The sequence below is a fragment of the Triplophysa dalaica genome, chromosome 13 (genome assembly GCF_015846415.1).
Source record: "Triplophysa dalaica isolate WHDGS20190420 chromosome 13, ASM1584641v1, whole genome shotgun sequence".
Lineage (NCBI taxonomy): Eukaryota > Metazoa > Chordata > Actinopteri > Cypriniformes > Nemacheilidae > Triplophysa > Triplophysa dalaica.
The window spans coordinates 7,380,805-7,396,894 of record NC_079554.1 but is presented as its reverse complement, the minus strand read 5'-3'; the positions used below and the strand labels follow the sequence as shown (position 1 = coordinate 7,396,894).

At 36.8% G+C, this 16,090-nt stretch overlaps 2 long non-coding RNA genes across 3 annotated transcripts; one reads left to right on the top strand and one right to left on the bottom strand.

Annotated features, from left to right (window-relative positions):
* Window positions 1-8,869: 8,869 nt before the first annotated feature.
* Window positions 8,870-10,297, bottom strand: LOC130434600 (uncharacterized). Its single transcript, XR_008908692.1, has 3 exons — window positions 10,256-10,297; window positions 9,555-9,633; window positions 8,870-9,153 (listed from the first exon to the last, which is right to left on the bottom strand). It is a non-coding gene; the product is annotated as an uncharacterized LOC130434600 (long non-coding RNA).
* A 97-nt stretch (window positions 10,298-10,394) lies between these two features.
* Window positions 10,395-12,839, top strand: LOC130434601 (uncharacterized). 2 transcript variants are annotated; one of them, XR_008908694.1, is made up of 3 exons: window positions 10,395-10,531; window positions 11,227-11,361; window positions 12,427-12,839. It is a non-coding gene; the product is annotated as an uncharacterized LOC130434601 (long non-coding RNA). The 2 variants fall into 2 exon arrangements; XR_008908693.1 differs by lacking the exon at window positions 10,395-10,531 and having other exon boundaries at window positions 10,623-11,361.
* The last annotated feature ends 3,251 nt before the right edge of the window (window positions 12,840-16,090 follow it).

The window sequence follows — 16,090 nt, the reverse complement described above, 5'->3', positions numbered from 1 at the left end:
CCACACGTGTCACATCCTGTCATTCACAGGCACGCGACCGCTCCACAAACCCGCTCCACCAATCCGATCCTCCTGGTCTTTCTAGACTGATTTTATTTGTCACAGTCTAATTCACTATTGACACAAAACGTACAGCACTCATTAGATCCTTTATGAACAATTTCAATGTGAAAGTGGGAAGTCAGAGGTACAAGGAAGATGGTTCAATCATCCTAATGGGAAAATATCCCATAAAGTTGAATAGCTCGGAGGTTGAATAAAAAAATGAGTTGCGTTAAGCTTTTTAGAGAGCTTTGTTTTTATAGTGCAATTGCTTTTTGAAATAAGTAGGGGTGACCTCGAATAGTTGGAGATTCGATGCTTCGATTGGAGGAGCCCGATTCGACTACCAATCTCACAGTCGAATCTTCGCAGAGGTGTTATGCACTGGGGTTCATGTCATTTTGGTCATGGGCAATGGCGTAGCAGACGGGCACGCACTGAGCCGCAAAAAATATTATTTATGATGTAAAGAAATGGGACATTTTTAGGGTTGGGTACCAAAACCCCCGGCGCATATGAGCACAAGGTCAGGCTATGACCCAGCCCAGTATCGCATCTCTCCGCGTATTCTGTGCCGTGAGACCGGTAAAGAGAAGCAGCACGTTCCGCATACAAAGATGACTCGCAAATTAATGTGTACACTGTTTTCAAACATTTGTCACTTACTGGATGTTTGGGCAAATAAATATGAATGAACACTTTAATTTTCTGATTTAATGGAAGGTGGGACATCCACTCTAGAGCAGCCATATTGAGCAATGCAATCCTTGTCATTCATTGTAACTGCAGTGGCACATCTTGTTAATATTAATATCTTTGTACATATACATACTATGAGGTAGCCATGATAAATCAAGGTACTCGATCTCACTCCCTCGCACAACCATACACTGGGTCATCAAACAAGCATTGGGTCAAAAAGGGAAAAACCCAACCGTCGGGTTAAATTTAACCCCGAAAATGTTTATATACAGCATAAACCTTTTAGGTTGAAAATAACCCAGCATTTTTTGTAAAAAGTCTTCTACAAAGATAGAAGAAATCTTAAAAATGTATTCACTGTTACATTTCTGCTCCAGGACATTTATGAAGAAAGTAATAAGCTTTGCGCAGTGAGTTCAACTTATTATTTATCTTACAGAAAAAGATATGTGCGTGAGAATGCTTCTGTCCAGAAGTAGATTTTCGCATACTTGTAATAAAAATAAAGCTAAAGCTTGTTTCCCTGTGCATGATTTTTTTCTGCCATGCTGGTGCAAACTTTATATGACTAATGGCAGAGTAGGTGTGTCGGTCACAATGTCTTTCTCATCCCTGAAAGAGTTACAACTGGGTTTTGACATGTCAACAAACACAAGGAATCAAAAGCCTACAAATATATGCTGAAGACCTTGAGTAGAGGTAGAGAACAGATTTATTTTTGCCTTCGTTTCCCACTGCTTTACTCACTTGAAATGTTCACTCTCTTGCAATTTGATTGGCTGTTGCTCACCGCCTCTCTCTCATATGCTGAGACAGTGGGACACCTGAGAATCAGACGAAACCAAAATTCAACCATTTTTCCTGAAAGTAGCTGTAGTTCATCTCAGAAGTTCATAAACTATAAGCATATGTAGGGTGATCTGGGCCTTTTTCTGCAGGCTTAAATGTTAACGGATAAAAGCTCCAGTCTTGTAGTGTGCACTGTGTAGAATAGCCGCTATTCATCTATATCTAAAATGGTGGCTTGAGGACTGTCTCAGATTGTTATTTGTGTCATTTGAAGGCCCCTATTTCAAATCAGATCAACACCTTTTGCCGTCAGCCCTTGTTTTCAATGTCAGGACACAGCAGGAGGTTTTGGGTAAACCTTAGGAGGTAAAGAAATCAAGCCCTGCCTTCAGCACAGAGCAGATATTTGTTCTCCATCACTAGATATCAAAGTTCACACTGACTCCCACTTGTCAGGCCTGTTTACCACAGACGGCAAAAAAGCAGGGGGAAAAAGGATTAGGTCAGAGAAGAGACTATAGTTTGGTCGAGTGGCATTATGGGAGCATGGACCAGTGACTCGAGTAATGGACATAATCAGAGGGGTTTTAGGTTCAAATCACCAGGTGTGGCTGACTGCTCTTCTCCATTTATTTTCAGAGTGCCACCTGTATTTCCACACACCTGGTCGCTGAGAGCTGCCCAGGGGAGAAACACTCTCAATAAATGACTGATTGGGATAAAGATAACAGCTGCAAATCCTATTACAGGTAATCCTTGTAAATCTCCCATTGTACAAATCTATAAATATATAGGCTGTCATAACTTTGTTTATTAGAGTAAGGTCTGAACCCGCTTAAGCTGCAGAACAACGTCAGTTTTTTTATTAAATCAATGCTACACGATCCAATTTAGTTTTCATAGTTATTAAACGAATCAAAGCAGATGTGAAAGTGTATCTGTCACTTTTGCTACAAAATCTACCAATGAACAGAAAGGATATAACATGATCTAGTTTTTGAGTCGTGCACATTTTTTTGGTCATGCTTTTGTCGAAAGACACTTGGATAGTTGATGAATAAATTGTGTCCTATGGTGGACATGGAAAAATTTGTAAAACAAACTATTAATATTACACTGCATTAATATTAATATTTATCATAGAAAATAGCCTAAGAGATTTCTCTTCTGCTAGTTTTTTTCTACATTTTTGCCATAACACCATAGGACAAATCTGTCAACTACCCACTTACAGTGCATTCAAAGTATACTTTTTATAAGTATGCACATTCCTTGATTAAAAAAAAAAACATGATCCTGTGGTAATAATTCAGTGCTCTACCAGTTGATAGAAGGTCACAGGAGAGTGTATGAACTTGAAAGCTAAAAGTAGGGATATGAGAGGGTATGGGATCAAACTTGAACCCAACTTGAACTTCAACATGACTAAAAATTGAATAAGGGGTAAAGTAAATAAACTTAAATTGAATTTTACCTTTTTATTAAGTTGGCATTCCTTATTCCAGTTTTTTGGTGTTGCCCCACTTGCAGATTTTATTGCTTGGTTAAAACATAAACTTAAATACAGCTGCAAGAAGCAATCACCGGGTTTGAGCAGGCTATGGGGAGTAAGGACGACTGCCTTCGCCGACTAGTATATTCACACTCTTATGATACAGAAAGAAATAATATCCATAAATACACACACACACACACACACACACAGAATATGTAATAGACACACGTATGCACATATAATTCACACTGCAGTGAACCAGACTGCAAGACCCTACAGTATACAGTGAACACAGCTGCAAAAATAATTTGTTTCCCTTTCCCCTTTATCCTGCACATATTTATCGTTCCTTCAGCGAAGCTACATGAATTGTGAGCTGGTGACCAAAAAAAGTAATTGAAATGAATGATATTTCACCTTTCTGACTGTTATGAAGGCATGCCTCTTCCAATGACCATCACATTTTGCATGCTTGTTTTGTGTCATAATATGTATAATAGTACTTAATGGCAAATCAGTTTGATTATTTATTAAGGAGTTGCGAAATTTAACGTACATGTTTCACGTTAATATAATAAAGGACCATGTTATGGTCTCACATATGAAAAAGTTCAGCATGTCTTTAAAAATTATTCATCTAGAGAGTCCAGAGAATTGAACTGTGATGGAAATTTTGAAATTGCTTGAAACACCTAAAATTAGTATGCAAAAGTAGGTTTTTAACATCATGACCAATAACTTACGAACTGTTTGATTGACAGCAATGGATCAAGAGGCAAAGTTGTTCAGAATGAGGAGAACTATCATATGATATCATTAGTTTGTGTTAATGACAAATGTCATGTGATACACAATTGTTTAAGCAACGAAATACGAGTCAATTTTTCCCTTTTTACTCTTATAGCGCCACCTAGTGTTCAAACGCCACATTCTTTTGTAGGTGACCCCAGAGTGATGGTCTAAACAAATAGTCGTAGCCCCATGATGATAGGTTAAGACGTTCTGGATTTATGGCCATTTTAATGCTCTAGGCTCTGCCCATTTTTTTATTTTGGCGCCCCTAAGCGACCGTGAAAGGAAATTTAATCTTTTTTTTGATAATTATTTACATTCACTCTCCACACAAGTCATCTTTATTGCTTTGGTTCCGATCGGTCAAAAACCCAAAGACTAGTTCGCGAAGAAAGTTTTCATCAATATCTGCGATAACTCACGAACCGTTAAATCGACAGAAGAAGAAGCGCAGATAGTGTCGTTTTGATCGGCCTCTGTTAACTCGGTGTAATGAGTGCTCAAAATTCATCGGCCAATGGCGGCCATGTTTTTTGAGATACGCCCATGTCCTTTTAGATATTCATGGGATATGAGAAAAAAGACCCCCTATACCAAATTTCAAGTTGTTCGGGCAAAAGGTTGCGTTGTTATAGCCATTTTCCAGGTCATTCAAATTATAGCGCCACCTAGTGGCCAAACGCCAACATTTTTTTATAGTGACCCCGGATTAAGGGGTTTACACATATGTTCCAAGCCCCATGATTAAATCTCAAACGGTTCACGAATTAGGGCCATATTAGTTAAATATGCTACTTCCGGTTTGGACAGTTTTGCGCCGCCTAGCGACCTGGGATCGAAAATTCAACTTTTTTTGATAATTATTTGTATTCACACTCCACAAGAATTCATCAACGTTGTTTTGGTTCCGATCGGGCAAAAATCCAGGGACTAGTACATTTTTTTTTGCATAAAATGCAAATTAGCGAAACATTTTTCATACCTGAAATGAAATCGGAGATATACGTTTTTAAGTTTTGAGCCAATGATTACACTGATATAAAACACTTGGGTGTGCTACAAACGGTTTAGGGGCTACGCACGCAAACGCGCTTTTCATCGCTGTAGCGCCACCTATGGCCCGATTTGGCTGGGTCCATTTATCTGAGTAACGACAAGGACTACTACCATCTGACCAAGCCTCAGCTCTGTCAGTCTTATGGTTTGGGCTGCACGATCAGTTTTAGGGAAGAAGCATAATAATAGTAATCCTTACAAATACAATAGGTTTCTAACCCTTCAGGCTCGAACCCTAATTAAAAAACATGACGTAACTCTTATATTTTCTCTCATAAATCAAGAGATCAACACTAGAAAAAAAGATCTTAGGTCACTTTTCCGGTCAAGTTAGTATATCTTGATTTAAGAATTTGTAGATATTTGTACAAGAAAACAAGCCAAAATACTTGGTAATAAACACATTTTGCAGTGTAAAATGTATGTAAAAACAATAGTAATATGTTGTTTAAACATGAATAAAAACTTGTTTTCTGTGCAATATTTAAGATCTACAAAAATTGCATCGTATTATTATTCTGACCAGTTTGCCCAGTTTAAATTTTCGGCAAATACAAAATTTGGGAGAAATGCTGTCAAGAAATGAAACAAAAATGATCATTTTACTTAAACCCATACCAAAAATGAAAAAGTTGAAAACATTTTGGAGTGGTCTTTATTTTTCCCACTACAGTTACAACTCCATTCCAGATCATTTTCCTCCTAAACATATAAGAACTAAAAGCAAGACCATTTTAAAACACAGCGACTTTCAGTCGAGGTAGAACAAAGCAAGCAAAGTAGAAAAAAAACTTTGAGCGATAGTGGTACACTACACAAACAGAGATAGTACAAGACTGACAGCACTGAGGAATATTCCAGGCCTGCTAGGTTCCAACATTACAAGAGAGATACTCCTGCTAATTCAACTCCACAATAAATCAAGACCTCATTAGCCAAGACCAAATACAACCTCAAAGAAACTCACCGCAGACTCTTTACTCAATTTGCATGCCCTGAAAAGCAACATTTGCATTGCTGGAACAGCATTGCGTGATGCTCAGATTTGATAAACAAGGTTTAACTTTGCCCGGGCGGCTCAGAGGTAGGCGTTAGGTCTACCCATAGCACACAAAGCGACTATCAACTTTGACATTTTGTTTAAATGTGTAAATTAGCAGTAGAAATTTTGATTCAGTGCTTTGAAGAGAAATGGCTAATCCATACAGGCCCCCGGCCATATCGGTTTGAAGAGTTCTAGAGGATTTTATTTGACTAAACTTTTAACTTCTCCTTGAGGCAGGTTGCTCCAGACACAAAGACGGGAGGGCAGTGTGGCACTCACATGAAACGAAGTATTTTTCAGGTACAGAATCCGGGATCTTCTGGCCTATTTGACAGCCCGATGTGGAATTAAAGTGGGTTTTGTCAGGAGCTGTTGTAAATTAAAGCTCAGCCTCACCTCTTGAGCTAGGACTCGCTCTGCTTTTGTTCTACAGTTCCCCTGTCGCCATCTCCCTTTCTGCTTCACCTCATGGCGAAGACTCCCATTAGCACCCAATGTGCTAAACAGAGGCACATTAACACACCTGTCATACACAAACACACATGCTTTTTGTCACTACAAAGGGTCTTTGCTGGAGGATAGCAGGATGAAATGCAGAGAGAGGGTGGAGTGTTAGACATACACTGGTGACAAAGCTGTATAATGAATGGGAGGAGAGACAGCCGGGGCTGACAGAAGATCAGCTGGAGCCTGATTTAAATACCATTTTTATTCATATTACAGACTTTTATCCACAGCAGAAACCATTCATAGTCTGTAATTTGAAGGGTGACACAGTCTAGACTTCTGTAGAAAGTGCAGCAGTGGCTGGATCAAGTGTCAGATGGAGTCTAATGAGAAAGAAATGGCTAATAAATAAACATTACATTGTGGCTGAAATTTGGAGGTTGAAGCAATTGTTCAAAGGTGGGATTGAGTAAGTTTTTGGTCTTTGTTTGGCAACGAAGTAGATGTGTTTTTCCAAAACAGGCTTTTCTGATGCCTATTTTTCGTTAAATCTAAAAAACTTTATATATCCATAAAAACTTGTGAACAACTTGTGAAGTAAATTCTGTAAACCAGGACCAGATGGGTTACAGTAAACATTTTAAAACCTTCTTTGTAATATTTGATGGTTGCATCGACAGCAGCTCGTGATGTCATGAATATGTTCAATTAAAATGTATTTTCAAAACTTGTAGTACTCATAAACAAGTTGCATTCTTCGTATGTGGAAAAGTTGTGCAATAGAGTTGTAATCAACATAACTGTATGGCTTTTAAAGGGACAATTGACCTCGTCCCAAAAAATCTCTGGTCCACATTGACTTCTATTGTATAGACACAAAACCAATGCAAATCAATTTTCGGTTACCAATTTTTTTCAAAATATCTTCTTTTGTTTTCTGCAGAAGAAAGAAAGTCATACAGGTTTGAAATTGCAAGAGGGCGTGTAAATAATGACAGAATTTTCATTTGAAGGTGAAATATTTCTTTAAGAGAGTTTTGTAGTTTCCCCGGCCGATTGCCAGCAAAGTACTAAGTTTGCATCAACTTGCACAGAAGAAAAGAGATATATTTAAGTAAGTTTTAAGGCGGTTGAATTTTTTTTAAAGTGCTTTTTGCAGCGGTGTGATTTGACTGGACTAAAGGTCATGGTCACCCTTGTGTCTTCTAAGAAGTGTTGAAGTGGCCAGTGTTGTTATTAAGAGCTTTTAGCAGCTCAACTGACACTGTCGCACAATCCCACTCCAAGGAACAACATGGCACAGTCCAGCTCTGGAAATGACTTGAGGGCCTCTGTCAGCTCCCAACAGCAGCAAGGAGAAAGCCAGAGGACATATGGCAGGTCTGAGAGCTATTTGATGTTATGTGGGATAGATTTTTTTTGCCACCAGGGTTTCTAGTTGGAAAATAAATCGATTGGGCACTTCAGAAGGACTTCACCTACCTGCTAACCCGTGACGGGCCCTGAGCTCCCTACAGGTTGAAATCGGAGTTGTCAGAGCACACAACAGCACCTTTAGCTAAAAAAACTGCTTCCCACATAGCAGACAGACTCGGCCCGAATGTGGCCTCAGAATGGCACTGCTGGCGCACTGCTGGCACTGGCATGCAACAAGTCAGCCGAGTGTGGGCCATGTGCGGCAGTGATGGTACTGGATCCATGACGGCAAATTGTTGGACCAATTGTTGATATTAGGTCTGTGGCCCAGATCAGTCTAGCGATTGTAGGCCACATTTGACATTGTGTAATTCACAATTATTGCACGGTTACATTTAAACATGTTTTACCTTGTACATTTTGGCAACAGGTTACAGGCAGATTTGGTTAACTCCGCTCAGCCTGTTCTACTAAAATGTTGAAATATCAAGTAAAGCAGCACTCTGTCTATTAAAAGTACTTCAGGCTGATTCTTTTTTAAAGTGACCTGGCCTTAAAAAACACTTGCACATATTTTTGTCTATTTAATGCTTTGTCATACAACTAATTATTTTCGTAGGTTACATAGATTGTGGTTTTAATAGAAAAGGCTATTGGTTCATGATGCTATTTTAATGGAAACCTTAAGAATTTTTTTAGGTTCTATTGTTTTTCAGCAGGGAACAAGCTTGCAGTATAGCAGTGTGCTGAGCTATATTTAAGGTATCAGTTACAGAATAGGTTAATAAGGTATCAGTGAAGTGAAATATCATAATCAAAATAATTTCAAAATGAGTTAACGATTTAAATAAAGAGAAAAGTTTTTATTATGTTTTCACATTTTATTGTACTTTTTAGTTTTATGGCCTAAATCAAAATAAACCAACACTTGAAAATAAATCTAATTTTGGAGCAAATATATAAATAGCAAATATATAAGTTTATTTGTGAAATACACATAACAATGAATAATACGCCCACAAAAATATGTTTAATAGCAAAAAAATTTTTTACTTTGTAAAACAAACATTGAGCCAGTAAAAAAATATGCTAACACAATGTAAACACAAACTGCAAGACTTTGAAAAGGTAAAAGTGATGTTGTGAAAGACAAATAGAAAACAGCAGCTCATGACAAAACATTCAATTTATTGATAGACATGTGTGACTTTAAATTCAAACTCCACAAACTGTCACAGGTTCTCGGTTTAGCTTAATGAAATGGTAGTAGTCAGTCTTTCAGGGAACATCAAAGAAGTCAGTGTAATGAACTGTAGGCCAACATCTGAGCTCTTGATATCTTCAGCTGGGTCTCACAGAAAAAAAAGACCTGCAAGAAAAATCAAACAATTCATACCCATTACAAATCCATTCACTCACAAACTCATGTGGCAATAATATTCAATTTATTGTACAACAACACAACAATTCTCTTTGTAAAATATTCCACCTGAATAAAATATCCAATCAGTGTGTATGGAACAAAACTGAACAACTAGTTGTTGATGACATCACGGTACACACATTGGGACATCTGTTAACATAACCTTCTAATAATTTGAATTCCAATAGTTCCTGTAGTCACATATTGTTTTTCAGCAGCCATGTTAACAGATTAGAACATTTATACACAGCACATGTGCTAAAAAAACTTTTGAAACACACAACCGTGTCAGAGGGTTGTTGGCCAAACAACATTAGCATTTGAAGGATTTTTAATATCTTCCTCACCTACAGTGGTACAGGACAAGCACGGCATGCAAAGCAAGTGCACCAGAACACTCTGATAAAGGGGATGTTCAGACACAACCTGAAACCATTAAAGATTAGATAAGAACAATAATGTTTTTTACATTCAATCACAGTCAGAAATTATAAGAATTCAACAACACTCAAAAGACATATATGTTAAGCACAACAGTGACTGCCTCCGTTTATAGCAGTCTGTACATTTAATTACAGTGAATATAAAGTTCAACTCATGAACGCTTAAATAACTTTCAGATCTAGATATAACATACTGTTTACATCATTTGTCTCTGTTCTAATTATTTTTTGTTCTTATTTCATTACTTACTTTTTGCTGCTTTTTAACAAATAAACGTTTTATTTACATATATGAGCTCATGTGTTGTTGTAAGTTTAGTAAGATTTAGTAATTGTTTGCTATTTGCTGTAATAAACCATCGCATCTACCTCGAGCATTGAAATAGCCAAACGCCTATCTTAAATTATGCTTTACACTTTATCGATGCTGCATGTGGCCTTTCAACATTTTCCACATCAGACAGACCGTGTGCTATCACGACAATAAATTACAAGATTATAATGCAAGAACGTTTCAAAACCCAGAACAGTATAAGAACAACAAGTTGGTTCTTATTTTATATTTTAGTATAAGGAACTGTGTAAACTCAAAAAACATTGCTTACCTCAGACGAATCGGTGGCAGTTGGCAATTAAATCAAATGTGCAGTCTATGCGCGTGCGCAGAACTCCGACTCCTCCCACCAAGTTTTCAACCAGTTTGCATCTGGATCAGTTCATCCATTGGCTGGTTAATTGTTTTGGCGCGATTTACATGATCACGACAGCTTCTCGCGTCATCTGATTGGTTGATTTGAGTCAGGTTCACGGGATACTTTGGATTCGAAAACTATATTCCCGCCCAGGATTCTTCTCGTCTCTTCTTCAACGGCTGTTTTTAGGTAAGTGTGGTCGGTGCTGTTGTTGTTAATTGGAACAATTTTCTTAAACGAGTTATTTTATCTGAATCCTCCATGTATTTTCAGAGCCAGAGTGTGTTATTTAGTGGGGTTTGAAGCAAAATTATTTGAGTAACGTAGGTTGACTGAGGATTTCTTAGAGGGTTTTGCATCTGATATTTTAATATGCAACAGGATCAATGTTTTTCTATTATTTATGCTTACAAATATTAAGATAATCAGCCTGCATAGGGGCATTTGGAACAACTAAATGTATTGATTTAAAACGTTTAACCTTTGTTTTACTATATAGTTTAAAAATGTATTACTTGTTTGTCAGGATTTATACAATATAATCATGATACATATTCATTTAAAAATGTATTCACATGAAATAACACATACAATAATTTCAAAATGTATCTGATTATAAATGTATAAATCTCTTAATTTGTAACTGCTCAAGTGTCTGCATGTTATATACAAGTGAATGGCACTCATTAATGTCCTTTATTGTTTTAGACATCACTAATTAGGGATCCTTAAACACATTATATTCTGGAATGGCTAAACTGTTAATGAAAATCTACTTCTTAGATAATATGAGCTTTAAAATTTGTTTCCATCTTTATGATATACATCTTTGACATGGGATTATTCACTTAATATTTGCCCTAATTTTTGAATTAATTTGGCAGAAGTCCTCCAATCCACCATCAGCGAGACCGAACTCCTCCAGTCCAGCTACAGATAAGCTGCTGACCCATTTCAGAGGAGGAACATTGGCCATGACCCAAAAGGACCACTAAATCCTCAACTTTTTCTTGACACTTGTAAGTGTATATTTATATCTCTAAAAAATATCTTTAGTAAATATGAGATTGTGTGCTTGGTTTTATATGGATTTTAATAAGTTTTCAATAAAAAACTTATTTGCAGCTCTTCTGCTTAATATCATCAATAATCAAGAGCACTGTGCTCTGTACTAATTGTGTATAAATTGCATTAATCCTTTTAAATTGTTTTTCTAAAACATGTGACCCTGCCTTTGAAATCCCAGCTGAAGTTGTTTTGGACCTAAAATCATAACATAATGTACATAACATTATGTGAAAATATAATGTTGATACATTAAATATTGACTGACTATGGCCATGTCAAAGATCTAAATCATATTGAAATGAATGACTGAAATCACACTTTGATACTCATTCTCTCAGAATTAGATTTCACAGACAGGGTCACAAATTGTAATGGACATTTAAAATGAAAGTTCTGTCTGATTTACTCACCCTCTAGTTGTTTCAAACATGTAAAAATGTCTTTATTCGGTTGAACACAAAGAGAGATATTTTGGAATAATGTTAACAACTAACAGTTCTGAAGCACCGTAGTAGGAAAAACATTTCATTTTTTGGTTCTGTTGAACACAAAAGAAGATATTTTGAGTAATGTAGGAAAACAAACAGTTCTGGGGAACTTTTGATTACATTTTACATTTTTCCTACTATGTCAGTCAATGGTGCTTCAGAACAGCTGGTTGCTAACATTATTCCAAAATATCTCTCTTTCTGTTCAACAGAACAAAGAAATGTATACATGCTTGGAACAACTACAGGCGGATTAATCCCTCTAATTATTTCTTAAGATTAAATAATGCTGTTTATAGGTTATGTTCATTTTAATTTTTATCTAAAAAAGTACATTAGGGATTGTTTAAAGTATTTAAATAATATGAATAAAAAATAGTTACACCTTTTATTGCATTTACTTAATGTGCATTATCCGTTATTTTATTTACACCATAGTTTCCACACTTAAACATTTTTTAAACGATGAACTTAATTTTTTTTTTTAAATTACCAAAACTATATTTAATAATTATGTATGTCTTTCAGCTGCGGTGAGAAAAATTCCCTAACAAAAAAAACGGTCATATCCAGAGATGGCTTCAGCTTGCTCCGGATTGGGATGGAGGAAGAAGAGAACGGCTGAAGAGAAAGGAGATGATAAATAGCTGTGCCTCTCATTTAGAGCCATAATAGCTTATGCGTGCGAACACATACGAAATACATTCATTTCCTTTTCATGTGCACACACGCAGTTATGTGTTATGTTGTTTATAAAGTTTAATTTTGTCTTTCTTTGGTTTATAACGTTTTCATTTAGTCCGTATTCGGTTTCATTTTTTCAAGTGTTAAGGTACTGTTCATTTAAAGTCTAAAGGTTTCCGTTTTACATAAAAATATGTTCAACACAATGTGTTCACTTTATTTTTATTTGTAAATAAAAAATGTTTATTGAAAAACAATTCAGGTATTGGAAGTTATTTTTTCACATGATTTTGGCAATCATAGGCTGTACTATGGCTAAATTTGGGGGTCTCTTTTTAAAAGCCGGCATTGATCTGGTTTACTTCTGGCTACGATACGGCACCCAGTATTAAACCTACTCTGGGCCAGTTCAGGGCCAGTTATGGCTTATTAATTGGCGGAGGCTCGGACCAGTTGCGGCCCATATCTGGTCATGGTCTGTAATTTGGATCTGGGCCACCCTAGGGCCGTCATTCAATGTTGTATGTGGGCCGAGGGAAAAGTATTGGTGTGGGCCGGAGCTGGGCCAACACAAAATTGTTATGTGGGTTGAGGATGAGACAGGACGTGTAATGTCTTTATTAAAGAGGAAGTACAATGTGAAATCTGACTATCCACCACCATTTAGACTGTAGAAGTATTATGGTTTGCTTGTTTGAACAGTTGTTAATAGAAACTGAACATGTAATGGTAGTACAATTGCTTTTAAAAAATGTATGGTTGCACTTTATTTTACAGTACATGCAGTGTATTTACAATACTAACACAACATAATATACACAACTACATGCACTTTATGGGTTAGATATAACAGATTTACAAAGTAAGTGCAGGGTTAATATAGAACAGGACCGCCATCAATAATAACCATGTAATAACCCAACTTAAGCAAAACATTTGAACTGCAGTGTTTTTCATACAAGCATGAAAGATTACTTTTCCATTTATTAATTTAGAAGACACAAATCCAAAGCAACAAAGAGAGGGCATTTAACATTTTCTCAAAGAGCTAACAATGAGTGTCACTGTAAGAAAACTTCTTTATTTTACAACTCGATTTTTTTAAGTCAGTTCAATATAATTAAGTACAATTGACTTATTGTACTTATTTGATTTTGTAAGCTAATTTGATTTAACTTAAACATTTAAGGCAGCTGAAATTGATTTTACAATGTACAAACTAGAAGAGAGAAAAACAACAAGGAAAAGAATTTTCTTTTAATGTTATAGGAAAAATATAAAAATTAAATTCTTGCTTTGGATGGATGTTTTTACTCAGAACTGTGAAAATAATTAATGTTTACATTTTCTGAATATCACCTATTTTTACATGTGAGTCGAACAAAAGGATGAGAAGTTGCATATGTTTTGAATTATTGAGAGTGACTGGCTCTTTGTTATTTTTATGCAAATCTCCTACTGCAATGGAAAACCTGTTGGTTTTAATTACCGAGCAGCAGAAACTGGGAGAGAAGAAGATCAAAAGAGAGTGAAATGAAAAAGAGAGAGAGGCTTGTCTCCATTGTTCAACTGAGCGTCATAAAGTGTAACTGCCTCCCTGGGTTTGCAGCAGATATAAACTACAGAGAGGGCGGGAGAAGAATAAAAATCAAGGAAGGATGGAGAAGCAGACTGAGAAAGATTCCATGATAAATAACCACGCATGAATGGAACACGTCATAGTTTCTGCGTGGTACACGAACGTACTCAACAAAAATACACAGCAGGTGTCTTGATCAATGGGGCCGGTGGTGTGTTTAACTGCATTGTAGTAAGGAGGGCCGGTCTGTGTGCATCAGATTTGCATGAGTTCACTTCAGTGCGTCGTGAAATTAAGATGATTGATTTTTCAGTTTTTTTCTCCAAACAATCCTGTCACTGTAGATACAAATCAGTGAGCTTGGGCCGCTTTGACCGTTGGGACTGCCAGCTCCCTGCAAACTCAGCTTGCAGGGATTTCAGAGTGATGGAGGTGAGGAGTTCTGGATTAAAGATTGACAAAAAGGGCTTGATGAAGAGCATTGCATCACACACTCCGTGTTCACAAACACACACACATACACGTACACCTGCGTGTGGTTTTGGCAAGCGGAGCTGGGTTTGGAGGAGAGCCAGGAAAGAAAGCGGAAGAGGATAAAGGAGGAAAACAAGACATTAGATTGATGGAGAGAGAGAAAAAGAATCGTGTCTTTTGGTGTGTGTATTTAGGGTTTTACTGACATATTTGGGGACACATTTGTCAGACATTGGCTGAATATGACAAATGCAAGTGCAAGTTGCAACACTAATATAAAAATGGTTTTAGCTATTTTAGGGGTTTGACTTAAACAAATGTGGACATTTCCAACATGTATCACTTACTATCTTCTGCAGAACATTTAGAAGATATTTTCAAAAACGTTGTTAACCGAACAACGTCGGTATGCATTGACTTAAATTGCTTTTGTCTCCCTACAATACAAGTAAATAGGTACCTTTTATCAAAATATCTGCTATTGTGTTCTGCAACGTCATAAAGGTTAGAAATGACAATGCGCAAATGGTGATTTTTTTGTCCACTATGCCTTTATCTTTTCAGACTAAAGGTAAATGTATGCAGAAATATAGAGTTCAGCTATTTTTTGGTGCCAACGTTTCAAAGATGTCACCAAGAAATAAACATTTCTGTTTGTTCTTCTGAAAACAAATCATCATGTTTTGTGGTAAGAGTTCATTTGGGTTTTATAAAATATCATCAATGTGGTGTGAAACTAGCAGTGAGTTAGGGAGGTTAGGGTGCCACAAAAGCAAGTTTGCCAAAGATGAATAATGAATAACCTATGATGAGCTTTGGAGCACTCAGCCAATCTTTGTGCCTTTCTACATCAGCCTGCATCAATTAAAGAGAAAATGGATTAGTGACGATGGTTGCCCTGATCTGCTCCATCTCCTCATGGATTCTTCAACTGACCCTGTCTCCTGGAGTTCTGGTAATGCATTATGTTACATTCATGATAACAGTTTTTATTCATTTTAGCAGTGAGGGGTAGGAAAGAAAATGTGATTAAGTATTATAATTGTTCGCTCTGTATCTCCTCCATGATAAGTTATTTTGCTGCAGGTATGAAGTAATTGTTATCACGAGCAGATGTCAGTGTAGATACACAACACAAGCCTGGCCAGTGCCCTACACCACCTGCCACAATACCAAACAAGGTCATTACAACCTGTGGGACAAACACACACACGCACACTGCAGTGGAGAAAGAAAGTGCTTTCAGAATGTCTTTTGGTCTCTGTTGTGCTGAGCCTTTGCTTGATAAAGATATATGAACATAAACGATGCCCAGCCTACTGGAACAACACCACTTACAAAATCAAATGCAGAAAAAAACACATAATACCTCACTCTCTTTGGTTGTAGATCCAAAGAGGTCAAGATGGTGTTAATAGTGATAATTCATTTCAAGTAATTTTTTTTTCCAAATGA